The sequence below is a fragment of the Neovison vison genome, chromosome 11, assembly GCF_020171115.1.
Source record: "Neovison vison isolate M4711 chromosome 11, ASM_NN_V1, whole genome shotgun sequence".
Lineage (NCBI taxonomy): Eukaryota > Metazoa > Chordata > Mammalia > Carnivora > Mustelidae > Neogale > Neogale vison.
The window spans coordinates 57,099,004-57,122,290 of NC_058101.1; the positions used below are offsets into that span (position 1 = coordinate 57,099,004).

Consider the following 23,287-nt stretch of genomic DNA (forward strand, 5'->3'; position numbering starts at 1 on the left):
GCGGTATTTCCTTCTCCCGCGGGAGTTACTTGAACGCTCAGGCGGTAATTCCAACTTGGGGGCTCAGCTGCGGGCTAACCCGATCCTGAGGGGACTTTGTAGACTTGACGTTCCGTCGGGCCCCTGCACCCCGGAGCGGACGAGGCTTGTCCCGGCCAGGTCCCGCCGCCATGGGGGCGGAGAAAGAGCCGCTGCCGGTTAAGGAGGCCTTCCAGCGGACGCAGCGGCCGCACCAGAACAAGATCACCGGCGCTGAGCCGCGCCTACCGCACGGTAAGCTCGGCCCCGGGGCTCGTCCCTCGCCCTCCTGAGACCAGCCTTCCCAGGAGCCTCCCGTGGCCCTCCGGACTCCAACCTTCTGAACCTTACCCACCCGGTTCAGAGAGGTCTGGAGGTCAGCCCGACGTCGCCCGGGCACCCACTCTCCCCAGGGGCCTCCGGCCGCCCCTCCCCCCTCCCGCGGACCCCCCGAGTGACTCGTGAGCGCACGCACATCCCGACAGTCTTTATAAGAGGTTTGTAGTGAATTTTGAGTTTTAGTACCATTTTACCTGGTTTACTTATTTAGAGACCAGTATTACATTTAATGATCACAGTTCGGTGTCTCTTCAGGTTAAGAGCTCACTGATTTTAACATAAATCTGCATTTCATTAACCAGATTTAAAATACATACATAAATACAAATTTGTGTTTATGCCCTGTAATGATTTTAACAAAACACACTTCTTTGTTATTGACAAAATCAGTGTAAGTAAGCGCATCTTTGCTACAAACCAGATATTTTTCAGGTTGATATACTTAATTGGCTTTTATTATGGTTTTAAGAAATAGAAAAAAAAATAGACTAGATAGACTGCAGGAGCAAGATATTGGTGGAGCCGGAGACCTAAATTTTGTCTGGTCCCAGGAATTCAGCTAGATACCAATCCATTCTGAACACCTACAAACTCAACAGGATATTGAAGAGAAGAATAGCAGCAATTCTAGGAACAGAAAAGCGACCACTTTCTGGAAGTTTTAAAAAAATGACAGAAGAATGATGTTGAACAAATATATATGGTTGGCTAATTTATGCAGATGGAAAAAGATAGAAAAAATTTTTCTTTTTCTCAAGCTAATTTTTCTTATTTGGCAGGATTACACAAATTTTTTTTTTAAAAACTATTTCACTGGATGTTCAATTTTTTTTTTTTTTAAGATTTTATTTGTTTAACAGAGATCACAAAGTAGGCAGAGAGAGAGAGAGAGAGAGAGAGAGAGAGTGGGAAAGTGGCTTCCTGCTGAGCAGAGAGCCTGAGGCAGGTCTCCATCAGAAGACTCTGAGGTCATGACTTGAGCCAAAGACAGAGTCTTAACCCACAGAGCCACCAGGTTTGTTTCACTGGATTTTTTTTTTTTTTTAAAGATTTTATTTATTTATTTGACAGAGATCGCAAGTAGGCAGAGAGGCAGGCAGAGAGCGAGAAAGGAGGAAGCAGGCTCCCTGATTCCAGGACCCTGGGATCATGACCCTGGGATCATGACCTGAGCAGAAGGCAGAGGCTTTAACCCACTGAGCCACCCAGGCGACCCTCAATGGATTTTTAAAAAACATTTTTTGATTAGTAAATATTTTACATGTTCCAAGTATATAGAAAGAAATTCACCGAGAAGACTTGCTCCTTTCCTAGTCCCCATCCAGTATTTTTCCTCAGTTTTTTAGGATAAACCATTTTTAACTAGTTTCTTGTTTACCCTCAGGTCTTTTTTAGTATATGTGCTGCCGAAGCGAGCACTACCCTCAGGTCTTCATGCAGATACAAGCAAATGTGAATATGCGTTCTTATTTCCTTTCTTTTCTCCTTCAAGATTTTCTACATTGTTCTGCACTTTGCTTTTTTCATTTAATAGTATATTCTGGATACTCCTTATCAGTTAGATTTCTTCATTTTTTTTTTAAGCTGTCACATGTTCCATTTTGTGGACATACTCTAATAGCCAGTGCACTATAGGTACACACTTGTGTTTCCAGTATTTACGTATTAGAAATGACTTTTTTTTTTTTAAAGTAATTTCTGGGGTGCCTGGGTGGCTCAGTGGGTTAAGCCACTGCCTTCGGCTCGGGTCATGATCTCAGGGTCCTGGGATCGAGTCCCGCATCGGGCTCTCTGCTCAGCGGGGAGCCTGCTTCCCTTCCTCTCTCTCTGCCTGCCTCTCTGCCTACTTGTGATCTCTGTCTGTCAAATAAATAAATAAAATCTTAAAAAAAAAAAAAAAAAAAAGTAATTTCTGTACCCAGTGTTGAGAGCTCGAATTCACAATCCCGAGATCAAAAGTGGTATGCTCTACTGACTGAGCCAGTCGGACACCCTTAGACACAATGCTTTAATGAATACATCTTTCCTACATTTGCAGGGGTAGCTGTCCGATTATCTGAGGGGAATTGCTGGGTCAAAGAGGAAATGTATTTGTAAACGTGGTAATTACAGTTGCCCTTCATAGAGTGGTCCATTCTATCCTCCCAGCAGCCAAATACGAGAGCTATTGCTTTTTTGTTCGTTTTTGGGAGTGTTTGGGAACCACTGAAATATAATTGGAAGATTTTTTTTTTTTAAGAGTGTATTTATTTGACAGAGAGAGAACACAAACACAGGGAGCAGGCTCCCCAGTTGAGCAGAGAGGCTAGACTCTGGGATCATGACCTGAGCAGAAGGCAGATGCCCTACCCCTACCTACCCATATCCACTAAGCCACTGAGGTGCCCCTGGGAGGATGTTTTTGATAAGAACATTTGTAAGTAATATCCTGAGTAGTGTGGGAATAGGAGTTAAAATGATAAATGATCTATCAAAATGAAATTGCTGTGTTATAGGCAGGTGAAATTATAAAAGAATTGACAACTGAACTGTATTTGGTACATTTTTCTAAATAGACTGAAGGATGTGTAGAAGAATCAAAACAATCTTTTGTAATCAAAGCCTTATGCTGCTTTCCTCCGTGGCAGAAGTAATTCAGAAACAGGAGAGACACAAGTAAATGATTACCAAGTCTTTTTTCCTTAATCATTTCTTCTGGATAGATGATTAAAAGTTACTAAGGAATAAAGATTTAGTTTGATGAGACATTATTAATATCTTGGAGAGTCTTAGGTCAGTGCTAGGGATAAAGACTTATCAATGTAGTTTGTGAAGGATTGGTTTTATATTTCTGGTTGTCAGTAAAGCATTTTTTCAGGAGGCATTTGTTCATACCTTAAATACATTATGTATTTAAATACATTATGATAGTCTGTAAATATGAAATCTGCAGCGGAGCAAGAAATAGAATTTGGACCAGTTTATTACTTCATTTAGCCAAGTAGAGGGAATATGAAGACAGTGACATTTCAACTTATTTTAATTATTTTACTTTATCTTGAAAATACTCTGCAAGTTTTCTCAATTTGTATTAACATTTGCAGTGAGTGTATGTATCATCCAAAACCTTACTGGGTGAAAGCCTTTAGGGCTTTAATAATTTAGAGAGAAGACAGCTAGGGGTCTAAATTTATATGTGATGATAAATAGGGGCACCTGGGTGGCTCAGTTGAGTGTCCAAGCCTTGATTTCAGCTCAGGTCATGATCTTGGAGTCATGAGATAGAGCCCCACATCAGGTCCCTGCTACCAACTCTGCTTGTCTCTCTCTCTCTCAAATAAATAGTCTTTTAAAAAAATAAATGTTATGTGTGATGATAAGTAAGTTTATGTTATATGTACCTACATACACATATTTATGTCACATGAAAGTCACCTTTACATTTTTTCTGTAGGATAAAATATGATTATAATCAAAAGCTAATTTACTATATAATGCTAGGTTTACTTTATTATTATAATGCTACCTTTACTTAAATTTAAGAACCAGTTTCAGGTAAATATATTTAAATGAGAATTCTACTTAGGAAAGAAGTTAAATTTTGGTCCAAAAATTATTGCATCCTGTTACTTGGCAAATATTATTTCAGGTAAGGGTTATTTTGAGACTATATTAAATGCATATGTAGTATATCTATGACTATGAATGACATTAACGTTAAAGCCTTTTTCTTTTTTCTGTTATTTATATTTTTTATTTTTTTGCATAAATTGTAACTTCCTCATGAGTTATTATTAAATTCTAGAATTCTGAACTTATGGAAAATCAGATGGTTGTCATTATAGTGCCTCCTGGGAATAATTTGATTTTTTTTTTTTCTTTTCCTTTTTAGGATTGAGGCATATAGCAATGAAGTTCAGTGTTTGTTGTGCCAGATTCTAAATAAGTTCTTGGGAAATATGCTGGGAAAAGGCCAGATTGATAATATTTTGTGCATAAAATGGATGAAGCTCTTCTTATTAGACTAAAAGTTAAAAATCCAAATGTGAGGATACAGGTAGACGCGGCTCTTTAAAGACTTAAGACCTATGGGTAATGATTGCCCCAAGGTTAAAGGTAAGTGCTACCTCATGGTTTTTGTTTGATTTAAATGCACAGTAGTTAAATTTTTCCTTATTAATTATGTAATATATGATGAGAGAAGAGTGTATGTAATACATGCACACATCCCATTTAAATATATGTTGTTTCAATAGCAATCCTTTGATACCAAATGGGTACCCTGTAATTTAAATACCCAGCATTAGAGTAGACCTACAGGTCAAGCAAGGGCTTATTCCCACAAAACTGCCCCCACTTCAGATACTAGCCACAAGTCTCAGGTATACCCAAACTACTTGCAGTTTTACCTACCTAACTACAAATTTGGGGGATTCCCATGACTGCCACACCCCCAAATAAGATATGAGAAGTCTCTAGAATAACGGAACAGAATTCAAGTAGGTGCTGTGCTTACTATTACTGTTTTGGTGTTTTAAGATTTTATTTACTTATTTGACACAGAGAGAGATCACAAGTAGGCCGAGAGGCAGCTGAGAGAGTGGGGGAAGCAGGCTCCCTGCTGAGCAGAGAGCCTGATGTGGGGCTTGATGCCAGGACCCTGATATCATGACCTGAGCTCAAAGCAGAGGCTTAATCCACTGAGCCACCCAGGCACTCCTCTGTTACAGTTATATTGTAAAAGTTACCACTGAAACAGCCGAATGGAAGAAATACATAGGGCAAAGTATGGGGGAAAAGGAGAGCAGAGCTTCCATGACCTCTGTGGGTATCCTATCTTCCCAGCACATTGATGTGTTCACCATCCTAGAAGCTTGAGCCTGGTTGTTTCAGGATTTTTTTAATGAGATTTCATTGAATAGGTGTGTTGGATTAAATCATTGGCTATTTGAACTCAATCAGCAATTCCTCTCCCTTACCTGAAAATAAGAGGATGGGCCTGAAAATTCCAGCTGTAATCACCTAATTAGCTTTTCAGGTGATGAGCTTCCATCCTGAAAGTGTCTAGAGACCACTAACCTCCACCTTGAGTCACCTCATTACCATAAACTCTAGTTAAAGTTACTCTGGATTCCAGAATAACCAACGACACTCTTTTCACTCAGGACATGCCAAGGTTTTTGAGCTCTGTACCAGGGACAAAGATCAAATACATTTTTTTTTTTTTAAAAGATTTTATTTATTCATTTGACAGAGATCACAAGTGGGTGGAGAGGCAGGTAGGGAGAGAGGAGGAAGCAGGCTCCCTGCTGAGCATAGAGCCTGATGTGGGGCTCCATCCCAGGACCCTGGGATCATGACCTGAGCCGTAGGCTTTAACCCACTGAGCCACCCAGGCACCCAATACAAATTTTTTTATTACTTCATAAAAGAATAATAAAATGAACATATATCCCAGCATCTGAGTTAAGAAATGGAATGCTGAAGTACCTTTTTAAGTGTCTTGTGCCTTTTTCTGAATGTATTTCCCCTTCCTTCCTTTCCAGAGGAAAACACTATCCTGAATTTTGTGTCACTCATTCATTACCGTGCTTTTCTTTAGAGTTTACTTTAGTTTTAAGGCTACCTAGATGTATCCCAAAATATGTGCTTTATCTTTGCCTTTTTTCACCTTAATATAAATGGAGTTATATTACATATATGCTTTTGTAACTATTTTTTCCACTTAGTACTGTTTCTGAGAATCTAAAATCCAAATTTACGCTTGTAGCTATAGTTCATTCCTTTTCACTGTTATATAGTAATACAGCACACTTGGATTATCCAGTCTGTTGTGTGCTGTTATGAGCTAAGCTTTTTTTTTTTAAACAACAGTGAGATATCACTTTATATATTTATTTTTAAAGATTTTATTTATCTATTTGAGAGAGCAAGGGAGAGATAGCACAAGGGCAGAGGGAGAGGGAGGAACAGACTCCCAGCTGATCAGGGACCCTGAGATGATGATCCAAGCCAAAGGCAGACACTTAACCAACTAAGCTACCAATGAACACCATGAACTGAACTTCTATCAGGATTCTCAAACATGTGTAAGAATTTCTTTGGCTAATAATGCCTAGAGGCAGAGTTGGGACTGAATCATGTATCCACAAAGGTCATATGTTGAAGCCCTAACTCCCAGTACTTCAGAATGTGACTGGATGTGGAGATAGGGTCTTAAAATAGGTGACTAGGTTAAAATAAGGCGTTTGAGATGGGGCCCTCATCCACTCTGACTGGTGTTGTAAAAGAAAAGGAAATTAGAACATGTCTATTTAGAGAGGAAAGACCATGTGAGGGCACTGCAAGAAGATATCTATCTACAAGCCAAGAGTCTCAAGAACTCAAACCTGTCGACACTTTGATCTTTGGTCTTCTAGCCTCCAAAACCAGGAAGATAAATTTCTGTTGTTTAAGACACCTAGAATACATTATTTTTTGTTAGGGCAACCCTAGTGAACTAATAAAGTTAGAATTGTTAGGTGGTAGGATTATGTACCTATGTAGCTTAGTTAATAATACTGTTATTTTTCTTAAATAATTGGACTAATTTCCAGTCCTACTAGCAGTGTATGAGAATTCTTACTTTGCATTCTTGCCCATGTGCGATATTGTATCAGGCTTTACTTTTTCTAGTCTGATAGGGGAGGACTGAAATCTTAATGTTCATTTTAATTGCATTTTTCTGACTACTAAGAGTTGAATATTTTCATATGTTTCTTGTTTCTATGTCAATAAAATACCTTTTATATCTTAATCCACTTTTTTTTATTGTACCATGTTGTTACTTATGGACAGAAGTTAATTTTATAAAATTTATCCTTTAATTGGGGTGCCTGGGTAGGTCAGTGGGTTAAAGCCTCTGACTTTGGCTCAGGTCATGATCTCAGGGTCTTGGGATCGAGTCCCACATCAGGCTCTCTGCTCAGCAGTGAGCCTGCTTTCCCCCTCTCACTCTGCCTGCCTTTCTGCCTACTTGTGATCTCTCTCTGTCAAATAAATAAATAAAATCTTAAAAAAAATTTTTTTTATCCTTTAATGGCCTGTGCTCTTTTTTATCTTATTTAAGAAATTCTTCCCACCCTCAGAGTATAAAAAAAGATATTCTCTCAATATTTTTCTGAATGTTGTACTTTACATTTAAATCCTTCTACTGGAATTTTTTTTTTAATGTTTGGGAAGTATACAATTTCATTTTTTCCCATATGAATAACTGTTGGCCCAGCCCTATTTATTGAATAGCTTTTTATTTCTCCTCAGCTGATCAACAGTGGCAACTTTGTCACCCACTAGAAGTCTGCATGGAATGTGGTCCTCTTTCTTGTCTCTTTCAGTTACAATTTTTATCCACCACTAGACCAGCATTACATTGCCCCCACCTTTTTTTAGAGAGAGAGAGATTGCAGGGGTGGGGGGAGAGAATATTGAGCAGACTCTACACTCAGTGTGGAGCCCAATATGGGACTAGTCTCATGACCCTGAGGTCATGACCTGAGACAAAATCAAGAGTCAAATGCTGAACCGACTGAGCCACCCAGGCGCCCCTATGTTGCCTTTTTTAATTTTTTTTTTAAGATTTTGTTTATTTGAGAGAGAGAGAGAGAGAGGAGATCACAAGTAGCGGGGAGGGTAGTGGGAGAAGCAGATTCCCCATTGAGCAGGGAGCCTGGTGCAGGACTCAATCCTCTGGGATCATGACCTTAGCCGAAAGCAGACACTTAACTGACTGAGCCACACAGGCATCCCCACATTGTCTTAATTATTATGTTTTTATAATCTTACTATCTGATAGTATTTTTTTTAAAGATTTTATTTATTTATTGGAGAGAGAGACAGAGAGAGAGAGCATGAGCGAGGAGAAGTTCAGAGGGAGAAGCAGACTCCCCATGGAGCTGGGAGCCTGATGTGGGACTCTATCCTGGGACTCCAGGATCATGACCTGAGCCGAAGGCAGTCGTCCAACCAACTGAGCCACCCAGGCACCCCACTGATAGTATTTTTAAAAAGTTTTTTTAAAGATTTTATTATTTGACAGAGAGAGAGATATCACAAGTAGACAGAGAGGTAGGCAGAGAGACGGGGGAAAGCAGGCTCCCTGCTGTGCAGAGAGCCTGATATAGGGTTTGATCCCAGGACCCTAAGATCATGACCTGATCTGATAGCAGAGGCTTAACCCACTGAGCCACCCAGGCGCCCCTCAAAAATTTTTGTTTTAAATGATACATGACATATAATTGTTTAATAATCAACATGTACGTGATCCTGAAACAAATGTGGAAGTAGAGCTAAATAATTACATTTAAGCATAGGAAATGGGTTTTGCTTCTAAGATTAAACAATCTTTTCAAGGCAGCACAGTGAAAATCAAACTAATGGGACTTTTAAAAGCCATTTCTTTTTTTTTTTTTTTTTAAAGATTTTATTTATTTATTTGAGAGAGAGAGAGACAGTGAGAGAGAGCATGAGCGAGGAGAAGGTCAGAGAGCGAAGCAGACTCCCCATGGAGCTGGGAGCCCGATGTGGGACTCGATCCCGGGACTCCAGGATCACGCCCTGAGCCGAAGGCAGTCGTCCAACCAACTGAGCCACCCAGGCGTCCCTTAAAAGCCATTTCTAATATGGGACTCAAGTTTGGGGTCTTTTGGATGGGGTTTTAGGTGGAAAAAATGTGGTGAGCCATGGGTTGGTAATTGGTGAAGCCACTTTAATGTATTAATTTTATAGGTTTCAGTGGTTTATTTTCTTTTTCCTTTTTAAAAAAGATTTTATTTATTAGCGAGAGAGCGCAAGCATAGAAGGAGAGAGAGAAACAGACTCACTGCTGAGCAGAGAGCCCGACTTCTACTAGATCCCAGGACCGTGAGATCATGACCTGAGCCAAAGGCAGATACTTAACTGACTGTGCCTCCCAGATGCTCCAAAGGCTTATTTTCTTAATAAATACAGAATGCATCACTTGTTATTTAATTATATTGGGTCCTTACTACTTTGTCTTTTTGTTTGTTAAGATTTTGTACTTAGCTTAGAGAATTCCATGTCTTCCAACAGGCTAGTGATAATAGCATGTCATATGTACATAAATTTAATAGATTTGAAAATCATACTTTTTTACTGTTATGAAAAATATCAAAGAGAATAGTAAAATGAACTGTTATCAATATTTGACCAATTTAGTTTCTGTTCCTTGTCTCAATGGCCCCCTTCCCCATAAACACGCACATATACACACACTTCCTGCACCCTACTCTCAGCTAGAATTATTTTAAGTCTTGGCCATTATAGCATTTCATCTAATATCCAGCATTCAGGTTTTTCTAATTTTCTAAAAAAAAATGTCTTCACCCTTGTTTTTTTGAACTGGAATCTAAACCATGTCCATATATTTTGTATGATTAATAATTCTTACTGTATCTTTTAATACGTAACAGGCTGTCCTCGCCTCCTTGACATTTATTTGTTGTAAAGATTAGGTCATTTGTCTAGCTGAATTTTTCATATACTGGATTTGACTGATTTCATCTTCATACTCAAGCTTTTCTACCATGTGTATTTCCTATAAACTGATAGTTAAGTTTAATCATGGCTACATTGAAGTTTTAACTTTGGGGAGGTTTTAACCAAAGTTAAAACTTAGGTAGTGGCTTCTAAATAAAACTTCTGTTATGTTGATTTTAGGAGGTGAATGACTTCAATAACATTTTTGAAATGGTGTCCTAATATATATGAATAAAGGATTACAAAGCCGTGATAGAATTTCTATAAACCAGGTTCCTCTACATTCCCTATTTATACAAACTCTAACTTCCCTATTTATACAAATGGGGAAACTAAGGCCCAGAGAGTTAAGTATTTGCCAAAGGCCAAACATTTAATTTTTTTTTTTTTAAGATTTTGTTTATTTATTTGACAGACAGACATTACATGTAGGCAGAGAGGCAGGCAGAGAGAGAGGAGGAAGCAAGCTCCCTACTGAGCAGAGAGCCTGACGCGGGGCTCGATCCCAGGACCCTGAGATCATGACCTGAGCTGAAGGCAGAGGCTTAACCCACTGAGCCACCCAGGCACCCCCAAACATTTAATTTAATAGAAGTAAGGCTCCTGGGGTGCCTGGATGGTTCAGTTGGTTAAGCATCTGCCTTCGTTTGGGTCAGCTCATGGTTTCAGGATCGTGAGATCAAGCCCTGCATCAGGCTCCACGTTCAGCAGAGTCTTCTTGAGATTCCTGCCTCCTTCTCCTCCCCATGCTCGTGTACTTTCGTGCCCTCTTCCCCTACCCCCCACCCCAAATAAATAAAATCTTTTTTAAAAAAAAGGCAGTGCTCTTTTCCACCTTCCATTCCTTTTACAATTTTGCCTCAGTTGTAGATCCCTCCACCTAAAAGTATTTGTGCCTCTGAAAAGAGGTGTTCAGGATAGCATCTTTGCCCATCCAACTAGTTTTTGGGGCTAAGAAGGTAAGACATAGTATGCTGTAAACTTTGAATGCTTTGAGTTGTTTTTCACACTGCCGGTGTGGTAAATAAGACCTTTGAAAGTAGTAGTCACAGAAAGGTCTTAGATAGGACCTAGTCCTGAAGCCTGGTATATCCAGGATAGAAAGAATGTAATGAAATCTTTTCTTTTTTCCTTGAAGATTTATTTTTATTTATGTGAGAGAGAGAGAGAGCGAACACGAGCAAGGGGAGGGGCAGAGGGAGAGAAAGGGGAAAAAACTCCCCACTAAGCACAGAGCCTTTCTCAGGGCTTGATTCCAAGAACTTGGGATCAGAAATCAACTTGGATGCTTAACTGTGCATCCGACTCTTGGGCCATCTAGTTGCCCCTGCAATAAAATCTTTATAGGCCACAATAGTAGTAGGTTATTTGGTCCTAAATAATTTTTATTTATGGTACTTGTTCACCTCATTTCTTTTTGGGCTAGTATGGTTTGTTTTCCATTTTGATTTCTATTTATCCTATAAATACTAGGTGTAAATTAATACTAATTTGGAGAAAATGAGTTATGTAACAATACAGGAAAACTAGAGGGAAGTTACATTCTTCTACAGCTTTTATAACTGAACAGATGCTTTGAAATCAGTGATGCGAAACAATCTTCTATAAGCCTCGTTACCCTTCACTGAGATATCTTAGTTACTTCATCTGTTTGTTATGTAAAAGTAGCCTGCAGTGGCAAGCTCACTGTTTTCTTTTTTTGTGACTCTCAACAAACTTGGGAATTTGCAAAGGCAATGGTTGTAGGTATATGACAAAATAATTCATCATTAAGAGCCATTACCTTGATTATTTTATTTTTAAAAGATTTTTATTTAGTCATTAGAGAGAGAGAGCACATAAACAAGGGGAGAGGGAGAGGAAGAAACAGATTCCCCACTGAGCCAGCCTAGGAGCCCACGGTGGGTCTCGATCCTAGGATCTGGAGATCATGACCCAAGCCGAAGACACCTGAGCCACCCAGGCACACATTTTCTAACACAATAGAAATACGTTAGCTGATAGGGCTTTGTAAATTTATAATGCAACTAATACATAAATGCAACAGAGAAAAAATCCCAAATAAATAAAATGCAAACAAAAATTCGGGAGCATTTTGTTTAATGTGATAAGTATGCTGCCTTTATTAGTTCACTCCAGTCTGTGATACACCAGGGCAATTCTCACATGTCTGTTACACTATTAACACCTGTTTCTTGTGTTCTTAATTTGAGTATTTAAAGTACTTATTTAAAGTACTAATAAGTAGTACTACAGTGATTCTGTTTTCTACAGTCTTACTCATCCAAAAGAATGATAAAGTTAATGTCTCCTAAGCATTGTTTAATTTTTATGAAAAATTAGTGTTTTATGTTCTTTTATTCTCAAGTGTAACTCAATTTCTGATTCAGGGTTTTTAGAAAGCAACTGATGCTATCCAGATATTTTTCTTGAATGCATCAAATTTTGGGGGGGTGCATAATGGTTAAAAGATTGAGACATGACAGTAATAATAAAAAATAGACAAAATATATGAAACTGTTTTTCAAGACATCAAGGAATGAAGTACATGAACTCTCGAGGAGAGGAAAGAAACAAGGTGAGTTCTATCATTGCCCCAGCTTACTACCTTGAGGGAGTTTTCCCATTGCATCACAGGGAGGAGGAAACAGGGAGAGAGAGCCTGGTGGAATTCTGATGAGATAGTTGAGAGTCTGGTGAAACTGATGTGGTTAGAGTTCGCAGCACAGAGTACTAGAGAGAAGAGAGTTGCACAGGAAAAGAACTCTAAAAACTCCTTGTGTTTTCAGGTGAGTACTAATCAGTCCATGTAGCTGAGGATATTAATTACCTGAGGCTGAGTAAAAGATTACTGGAAGTAATAGAGCATCTCCAAAAGGGTTGGGAATGATAGCTGCACCAACAAGACAGACTAGAAAACCTCAATGTTCTCAGAGCTTTGGGTAGAGTACATTTATGGGTTTCACCTCAGTTGTGGGGAGTAATTTGTCCTTGGTTGAGCATTGTTCTCTCTTGTGTTTAAAGCAAGACCTGAAAGCAATAAATCCTTTCCAAGTAACTGTACTAGAACAAAGATTTGCCGGAATGCAAAAACATCCAATACCCAGAAAGATAAAATTCCTAATGTCTAGCATCCAATCAAAAACTATTAAAGATGAAATAAATAGGAAAATAGGACCCATAATCAGACAAATCAATTGAAACTGACACAGATGTTAAAATTTGCAGACATTTTATTGTAACTCTTCCAATTGTTGAAAAGTTTAGAGACACAGAAGATGGAAAAACAATCTTCTAGATGTGTGAAATATAAAACACCAGGTGGGGGCGCCTGGGTGGCTCAGTGGGTTAAGCCGCTGCCTTCGACTCAGGTCATGATCTCGGGGTCCTGGGATCGAGTCCCGCATCGGGCTCTCTGCTCAGCAGGGAGCCTGCTTCCTCCTCTCTCTCTGCCTGCCTCTCTGCCTACTTGTGATCTCTCTCTGTCAAATAAATAAATAAAATCTTTAAAAAAAAAAAAAAAAAAACACCAGGTGGGAATAATGGCAGACTTGACGTCCCGCAGAAAAGATTCATGAGTTTGAAGACCTATTAATGGAAACTCCAAAATCACAGAAAATTTTAAAAAGCATCTAATGTACTATAAAAGACTAAGAAGTGGAGAAGAAATGTGAAGAAACTGTTGAAGGAATGAGAGCTAAAAAGTGTCTAAATATGATGAAAACTATAAACCTATATAGATTTAGGATCAATGAGTCCCAAGTACAAGAAGCATGAAAAAACAGGGGCACCTGGGTGGCTTAGTGGGTTAAAGCCTCAGCCTTCAGCTCATCTCACTATCCCAGTCTCCTGGGATGAAGCCCAGCATTGGGCTCTCTGCTCAGTGGGGAGCCTGCTTCCTCCTCTCTCTGCCTGCCTCTCTGCCTACTTGTAATCTCTGTCTGTCAAATAAATCAATAAAATCTTAAAAAAAAAAAGCATGAAAAAAACAGTATAGGAAGGCACCTAATTGTTTCATACCAGTGAAAGAAAGGAAAAAAAAAAAAAAAAGACCAGAGGGTAAATGCACTATCCAAGTAATTTGGAAACAAGGTTAAAATATGAGAATGACCTCAGATTTCTTTCAGGTAACAAATTGTAGAAGTTGACATACATAATGTACTGGAAAGAACCTGTCAGCCTAAAATTATATGCCCAGAGAAAATGTGTTTTAAAAACAAAGGCAAGGGGCACCTAGGTGGCTCAGTGGGTTGGGTTTCTGCTTTCGGCTGGGGTGGTGATCTTGGGGTTCAGGGATCAGGTCCCGCGTTGGGCTCGCTGCTCAGCAGGAAGCCTGCTTCCCCCTCTCTGTCTCTACCTGCTGCTCTGCCTACTTGTGATCTTTCTCTGTCAAATAAATAAATAAAATCTTAAAAAAAAAAAAAAAGAGGTAAGGGGCACCTGGGTGTGGCTCAGTCTGTTAAGTGCCTGCTTTCTGCTCAGGTCTTGATCTCCGTTTCCTGGGATTGAACCCCATTCCTGAGGTCCCTGCTCAGCAGAGTCTGTTGCTCCCTTTCCAACTCTGCCTCTGGCCCCTGCTTGCTGTGCTCTCTCTCAAATAAATAAAACCTTGAACAAAAGTAAAAACAAAGGCAAAATGCTCTTTCACACTAAAGGTGAAAGAATTAATCACTAGCAGGTCTATTACATGAGAAATTTTAAAGGAAGTCAAGCCTTTTAAGGCTGACAGGAATACACTAGAGACCAAAAAGCAGGTCTGCAACTTGTTACTTAACTGCCATAAGCTATGGATTGTATGTTTTTTTCCCCAAGATTTTATTTATTTATTTGACAGAGACAGAGATCACAAGTAGACAGAGAGGCAGGCAGAGAGAGAGGGAGAAGCAGGCTTCCCACCGAGCAGAGACCCCAATGTGGGGCTCGATCCCAGGACTCAGATCATGACCTAAGCCAAAAGCAGAAGCTTAACCCACTGAGCCACCCAGGCACCCCTGGATTGTATGTTCTTTAAAAAGATTTTATTTATTTGCGAGAGAGTGTGCTCACAAAGGTCTGTCAAATAATAATCCACTGAGCAGGGAGCCCTACAGGTGGGCTTGATCCCAGTACCCTGAGATTATGACCTGAGCAACTCAACCGACAGCCACCCAGGTGCCCTGGATTGTGCTTTCTTTTTTTTTTCCAGGGCTCCCATATAGATGATTATTAAAGCTGGTATTAGGTGCATGATGGTGTTCATACTATTGTCTCTTTTTTTCTATTCTTAATATTTCAGATTTTCCATCATAGGATATTTTTTAAATTTACATTACCCAACAGTATATTATCTACAATAAATGAGTCTAATTCAGTTTCATGTGAGGCTATGTTTAGATGACAGGAATCCTGTACTAACTGATCTTGTAACATATGTCCGACAAAGTGTTACACAGTTCTTATCAAACTGGATTTTGAAATCTCTATGGACTACAGTAATAAGTACTGCTTCTAAGTGTTCCATAATCGTAAAAAAAAAAAAAAAAGAAAAAGAAAAAGAAAAAGCTACTGTGCTGTCACTCTGCATAGGTTTTAATTAATTAGCTGGGACTTAAAAGTATACACACATATTCAAACATGCTGGAAGAAAATATGTGCATTGTTTTCCCTTCTGTCTTGCAATATGCTTTAAAGATGATAATAAGGTTTTATCAGTAACAATGGTGGGCTGACTAAGAAATTAGACTGGGGACCTGAATGCACTTCCCTCCTTTATCAATAATCTTAGCTTGTTTCCAAGTAGCTTCTTAATTTTGTGTATCTTATGCTTTTACTTTTAAAATACCAATAATTTTTCTAAATGAGTATGAGTTCTTTTTTTTAAGGTTTTTATTTTTTGGCAGAGACTGAGAGAGCAAACACAAGCAGGGGGAGTGGGAGAGGGAGAAGCAGGCTTCCTGCTAGCAGGGAGCCCAGTGCGGGACTTGATCCCAGGACCCTGAGATATGACCTGAGCTGAAGGCAGACATTTAATGACTGAGTCACCCAGGTACCTTAAAATACCAATGATTTGATAAACCCACATATTAAATTATCTTTATTATAATCTTCTATACTTTTACATTTTAAAATGTAGCTTGAATAGTGGCACCTGGCTAGCTCAGTTGGTGGAGTGTATGACTCTTGATCTTGGGGTTGTGAATTTGAGCCCCCCACTTTGGGTGTAGAGATTGCTTAAAAATAAAATCTTTAGGGGTGCCTGGGTGGCTCAGTGGGTTAAAGCCTCTGCCTTCGGCTCAGGTCACGATCCCAGGGTCCTGGGATCGAGCCCTGCATTGGGCTCTCTACTTGGCAGGGAGCCTGCTTCCCTTTCTCTCTCTCTGCCTCCCTCTCTGCCTACTTGTGATCTCTGTCAAATAAATAAATAAAATATTTTTTTTAAATAAGTAAAATCTTTAAAAGGGAATAAAAAAAGAATGTAACTTGAATGAAGTAAAGATTTGCTGTTTAAAATAAACATTTTAAAAAATAAAAATAAAATAAAATAAACATTTTTCTTCATATTGTCATTATTTTATATTCCAGATCCAGGGGTTGAGCTTGAACTCTGTTTTCAATTCATAGTTAAAAAGTTTTTTTATTAACTTTTAAAAAAAGTAATCTCTGTGGGGTGCCTGTGTGGCTCAGTCATTATGTGGCTGCCTTTGGCTCAGGTCATGATCCCAGGGTCCTGGGATCGAGTGCTGAATTGGGCTCCCACTCAGCTGGAAGTCTGCTTCTCTCTTTCCCACTCCCCCTGCTTGTGTTTCCTCTCTGGCTCTCTCTCTTTCTCTCTCTCTCTGTGTCAAATAAATAAAGTCTTTAAAAAAAAAAAAAAAAGTAATCTCTGTTCCTAACATGCAGCTTGAACTCATGACCTTGCAACTGAGAGTGGGATGCTCTACCAGCTGAGCCAGCCAGGTGCTCTGTCACTTCATACTTTTTATTTATTTTTTAAAGTATGGTTTATGTGCAATTTGTATTAGTTTGATTAAAATGTTAAAAGTTACAGATTTGAAAATGTCCCACTACACATGGACTGAACATCTGTAGCTGAAAATCTTGATACTTTCTGTCAGCAGCAGATGAAATGCCTTCACACATTAAACCACAAGTAATTGGATTTTATTAACCAACACTTAATTGTACAATTATTAGCCTTCCAATAAAGCAACAATTAAATTTGCCATCTTATACCAGGAAAACAATTGAAAAGGCAACAAACTATCCTAACAATTCATATTTTATTTATTACCTACTTTCCATTACTTGTTTCTCATAACAGTTGCCAAGGATGATCGTGGTATCAGACTCAGACTTTAAGCAAGTTGCTTAGGCATTTTCTATAAGATTTGCTGGTTCCAATTCACAATTAGCTTGTGACCGGTGTTTAAGAAAGCACTATCCTATGCCATTTAATTTGCATTTAGGGGTAGTATAAGGCTTTGCTCAGTCTCATTTGAAGGCAATGATGAGTATTTCCAGATCTACATGTAAAATAGGAGGATGCTGCTACTTAGTATAAAACTCATAAAGGATACAAGTTGTTCGGGACACCTGGGTGGCTCGGAAGGTTATGGGTCTGCCTTGGGCTCAGGTCATGACCTAGTCTGGCATCCGCATCGGACTCCTTGCTCAGCGGGAACTCTGCTTCTCCCTCTGCCTCCTACTGTCCCTGATTGTGCTCTCTCTCTGACAAAATCTTTTAAAAACATACAAGATGCTTAACATGTGTTAAATAAAACTTCCATTTTAAGAAATACTGAATTTCTGTAGAAAATGCCAAGTGTTATATTAGGCACTTATTTTATAAATAAAGATTTATTTATTTATTTAGAGAGCATGAAGGGGAAGAGGATGAGAGAGAACCTTGAGCAGACTTCCCATGGAGTGCAGAGCCTGTCATAGGGCTCAACCTCACAGCCCCAAGACTGTGACCTGAACCAAAATCAAGAGTCGGATGCTTAACCGACTAAGCCACCCAGGTGCCTGCTAGGCACTTTCATGATGTTTTGTCATGGATTGCCATAAAGGTTAAAGACCTTGCCCGTGATCATGACCATGTGATGGTTCAGTGAAAGAGCCAAAGAACCTAAATACTATGACCTATATTCAAGTGTCTTTTGCACTTACCATGATTCAAATCATTAAGCATGAGATGAAATTTCTTGATTAATAGTTTGAATTTGTAAAAGCACTAATACAATTTATATTTCCCTTTAAACTGAGAGGTATTGGGTGCCTGGGTGGCTCAGTGGGTTAAGCCGCTGCCTTCGGCTCAGGTCATGATCTCAGGGTCCTGGGATCGAGTCCTGCATCAGGCTCTCTGCTCAACAGGGAGCCTGCTTCCCTCTCTCTGCCTGCCTCTCTGTCTACTTGTGATCTCTCTCTGGCAAATAAATAAATAAAATCTTTAAAAAAAAAAAAAAGCAACTGAGAGGTATTCAACAACTAGTAATTTCTTTTTAAGTGAGTCTTAGTTAATGCCAGTGACCTGAAAACAGTACCAATGTTTAAAACCCTAATATAGTTAGCAATTTGGGGAAGTTTCTACATAAATACCTTGTGGCCTAGCAGGCTGCACTTTCTTCAAAATGACAGCAAACAAGAAATACCTTATATATTTAAAATGTGAAAAACAATCTGAGGGGTTTGAAGTTGGGGGGGTGGGAGGTTGGGGTACCAGGTGGTGGGTATTATAGAGGGCACGGCTTGCATGGAGCACTGGGTGTGGTGAAAAAAAAATAAAATAATGAATAATATTTTTCTGAAAATAAATAAATTTTAAAAAAAGAGTGAAAAAAATAATGAAAAAAATGTGAAAAGTCATGTCAATCTAAAAGATTCACATTATATGGATGAGATAACTAAATGGTTTTTGTTTGTTTGTTTTTTAAAAGATTTTTATTTATTTGACAGAGAGAGATCACAAGTAGGCAGAGAAGCAGGCAGAGAGAGGGGGAAGCAGGCTCCCTGCTTAGCAGAGAGCCTGATATGGGCATGATCCCTGGAGCCTGGGATCATGACTTGAGCCAAAGGCATAGGCTTAACCCACTGAGCCACCCAGGCACCCTGTTTGTTTGTTTTATCCAAAATGTGTTTATTGGGATAGTTTCTCATCTCGATTCAGGGGCTTTTAGTGCTCCATCCTTCTGTAAGCCTTGCTTTCCTCTTGTAGGCTGCCAAAGGACAGTGGAACAACCAACACACAAAACTACTGTTTATGTATGGTTAAAAACCATGGTGATTTTGTAGAATCTTGGGCGCTTTCATGTCCATGAAATAGGAGGTGGGGCTCTGCACCAGGTGCTTCTTGTTCTTCCTCTTCTCTCCTGGGGAGTGAAAGAAGGAGGTCCTTCTCGAGGGTCATGTTCTCATGGGGAGGTTGTCACCACCAGGTAGTCTTTTTAAAAAGAGTGTGTCAACAGGAACTTGAGGCAATTCTGTTCGCAGTGGGCCACAAGAAGAGTGAATCAGCTTCCTCTTGCTTCAGTGGAAGGGTTTGGCATACAGTCATGAACACTTCACTTGTGACCCAGATTCCTTTGGAGGGGGTCCTTTGGAGAACATAGATGTACATATACTGTAGTCAGAGTTCTGGCAACAGCCAAATGCCTCTCAGATGAGAGCTCGTGTATTTGTTTTTTCCTTAAAGACCAGACTTTCTGTGTAATTTTGGATTGAGGGCCAGAGAGTCTCATACTAAATTTCTGTTCATTTCCTCAGATAAACTTTAGCTCTTCTCAAGTGGCATAAAAATCACTTTTATTACATTTAAAAACATTTACTATGAGGGGCGCCTGGGTGGCTCAGTGGGTTAAAGCCTCTGCCTTCGGCTCAGGTCATGATCTCAGGGTCCTGGGATCGAGCCCCGCATCAGGCTCTCTGCTTCTCGGAGAGCCTGCTTCCTCCTCTCTCTCTGCCTGCCTCTCTGCCTACTTGTAGTCTCTGTCTGTCAAATAAATAAATAAAATCTTTAATAAAAAAAAAAAAACATTTACTATGATTTTCGTATGAACAAAGCTCCATGCTAGGCAGAGAAGTTGGTGAGGGATGTAGGGAAACAGGAAACAACTGTAGCTTAGAGCATATGCCTTGACCATTCCCTGTGGGCACTCTGGGACTCAGGTAATGTTAAACACACCTAGAAGACTGGTAGGATGGCCCCGCAAAAAGTTTTAACAAATTTGCTGGGTAACTTAAGCAAGGCAGATCATCTTAAGGGAAAAAGAAATGAGTTGGATGAGTACTAAAACCACTGCTGGAGTGAAGAAGGGATTCTGAATACGATGTACTTCAAATTTGTCCTGGCTCAGACCCCTGAGAGTGTATCTGGTCCCCAGGGAACTAGAGGCAACCCTACTTCTACAGTATTTCACAAGTATTTCATTGGAATACAGGGTTCAGAGGAAGAATGGGAGAACCACAGTGGCTCATTTGTCATGTGGGGTAGCAGTTTAGCTACAATGGGAGAGAATCTGCTACTGAGCATGTGGGAGACATTCCTGGGGAGTCAGGAGCATGTTGCAGTATGGTGGATTTTGCTGAAGCTACAGGTCCTGTACTTGCTAGAGGAGCAATGAATCATTAAGATTAACATATTAATGATATCTTGACCTCATTTGTACCTGTGGGCTCTTGGGGCCTGGGATATATAGTTATATAAGGATGAACAAAAGTGTCCCTACTTTGACAGAGGGCCCACTTTAGTGAGGAAACAGACACATTCATATCAATGAAAATAAATGCAATGTATTTGCCATTGTAAATGAAATACTGCACTGGATGCCTTATTGAACAGCACATAGGAGTATATGGGTCCTATTCTGTAGAAATTGGGGTGCCATTACATGTTTTAACTAAGGCAGAGTCATTTAGCTTATCTATGTTTTAGAAAAACTTCTGACTGGTCTGGTAGAAGGATTGAATGAGAAGAAGCTAAAATCAAGGAGACTTGTTCAATCAGGTCAATTGAGCCTAAGTTAGGTGTGTATCAGAATGACAGGAGAAGAGGGGGTGCATCAGAGATGTTTAAGAGCACTACGTATCTTATTAGATATTGAAGTTATGGAGAGTGAGAGCTTTTAAAATAACTCAAAAATCTTTAGAGGCAGTATTTCCTTTTTAAAAAAATTTTGTAAGAAATTTCTACACCCAACGTGAGGTTTGAACCCAACCACAAGATCAAGAGTCATGTGCTCCAGCCCTTGAGCCTGTGAGGCACCCCTCGAGGCAGTATTACGTACACTAAAGATATAGGGTCTGGGACTATACTGCCTAGATCTGAGTCATGACACTGATGTTCCGGGACTGCCTTGGGCAAGTTGCGCATTCTGTCCATCTCCGTTCTTTCATCTGTAAAATGGGGATGATAATAGTACCCATACTTCATACAGTCATTCTGTGTGAATGAATATAATTTAATGTAAAAGAAGCCCTTAGGAGAGTGCCTGGTACCCAGGTTTGTTTACTATCCTTATTCTAGCTAGGGTAGGTAACTGGATGAGCATCAGTAAAAGTCACTGAAATGAAAATACAGAGGACTGGCAAACTCAGAGGACAGAGAAAATGCTGAGTTCATTCTTGGACGTACTGAATTTAGAGTTTCTGACCCATGGTAGTCACATACTGTTTGTTGAATACTAATAGAAATGAGCAGGGTTTTCCTTTTGAAAGTGCTTTGATCATATAGGAGATACTGTCATAAGCTCTATACATGTATAATCTCAATTCTCACACAGTCCCTGTCAGATAGGTAGTATTATTTCCATTTTAGTTTATTTAGCAGAATAATGAACAGGTTTGCAGCTTAACAATATTAACAAAGGCCTCATTTCCAGAAAGTGAAAGAAGTTCTGATTTACTCTGCTGGTGGTGAGTGAGAAAGTAGACTGGTTGAGATTGGAACACAGACACTCTGATTCCAAAGCTGGTGTACTGAATCACTATGATGGCTTGAACCATTTTGAAACCTTTGACCCCTAGTGTCTCTCTCTCTCTTTCTTTCTCCTTTAAGATTTTATTTATTTATGGGATGCCTGGGTGCCTCAGTTGGTTGAGCATCTGCCTTCGGCTTGGGTCATGATCTGGGATTGAGTCCCATATCAGGCTCCCTGCTCAGTGGGGAACCTACTTCTCCCTCTGCCATTCCTTCTGCTTGTACTCTCTCTGTCTGTCAAATAAAGTATTAAAAAAAAAAAAAAGACTTTATTTATTTATTTATTTATTTATTTGAAGCAAGGGGTGGGGAGTGGGTAGGAGCAGAGGGAGATGGAGAAAGAGAATCTTAAACAAACTGTGCTGAGTGTGTAGCCCAGGAGCTCGACCTCACAACCCTGAGATCATGACCTCAGCCAAAATCAAGAGTTGGGTACTCAACTGACCAAGGTACCCAGGCACCCCGCCCCCCCCATTCCCTGAATCTCTTAATACTAGGGTCTATTAAGGAATGACATCCTATTTTATAAAGTGTTGGATGTTTAATAATAAGAATATCTGTTATTTATTCTATGGCTATTATGTGTTAGGCATTACACATATATTGTCTTTAATCTTCACAATACCCCTTCAGCACGTTATAATAGATATTTTAAAGCAGTGGAAACTAAGGCTCAGAGATGTCCAAAAACTTGCCAAGAGTTGCATAACTACTGAGAGGAGAGGAGAGATTTGAGCTCAGGTCTATTTATTCCCAAAGTCTGTACTATTATTTTCCAAATTTAGCTATATTACATTTAATATATCATGTCACGTTTTGCAAGTGACATCACGAGTTCCATGAATTCTACAACCATGTTATCAAGTTCAAAAAACAGTTTTATTTATGGAAGCATAATAACAGGAATAGTATTTTTCAAATTTCAGTTACATAAGAATCATATACAGAGCCTGAGACTTTACCCCAAATGTATCCAATCAAATGTTCAAAGGTTGAGTCTTAGAAATCAGATCTTTAAAAGGACCTGATATGGTTCTAATGAAGGTTCTCCAAGGACCGTGTTTTGAGGAATGTTGCAAGGATGGGGTTGGTTCAGGTACTTTTGGCATCTGAGCTCTCTAGGTGAAATCTTTTTATTTTTTGGAAAAATTTTTCTTTTAAGATTTTATTTATTTCTTTGTCAGGGAGAGAGAGAGAGCACACACAAGCAAGGGGAACTGTTGGCAGAGGGAGAAGCAGGATCTGCTCTGAGTAAGTAGCCTGATGTGGAGCTTGATCCCAGGACCCTGGGATCCTGACCTGAGCCAAAGGTAGATGCTTTAACCCAGGTGTCCCTGGGTTAAATCTTATGGCACTTTTATTGCCAGTACCATAGCTTATTACCTCTAAGTTATTATTTCAGATCTTCTATTGTTAATTTAGCTGATTTCAAGCACTTAGCTAAGAAACTTGAAGCCGTAAGCG

General features: G+C 39.5%; 1 long non-coding RNA gene across 1 annotated transcript; it reads left to right on the top strand.

The window, feature by feature from the left end:
- The first annotated feature begins 13 nt into the window (after positions 1-13).
- LOC122890465 lies at positions 14-23,043 on the top strand. Its single transcript, XR_006381076.1, has 3 exons — positions 14-273; positions 4,229-4,452; positions 23,008-23,043. It is a non-coding gene; the product is annotated as an uncharacterized LOC122890465 (long non-coding RNA).
- The last annotated feature ends 244 nt before the right edge of the window (positions 23,044-23,287 follow it).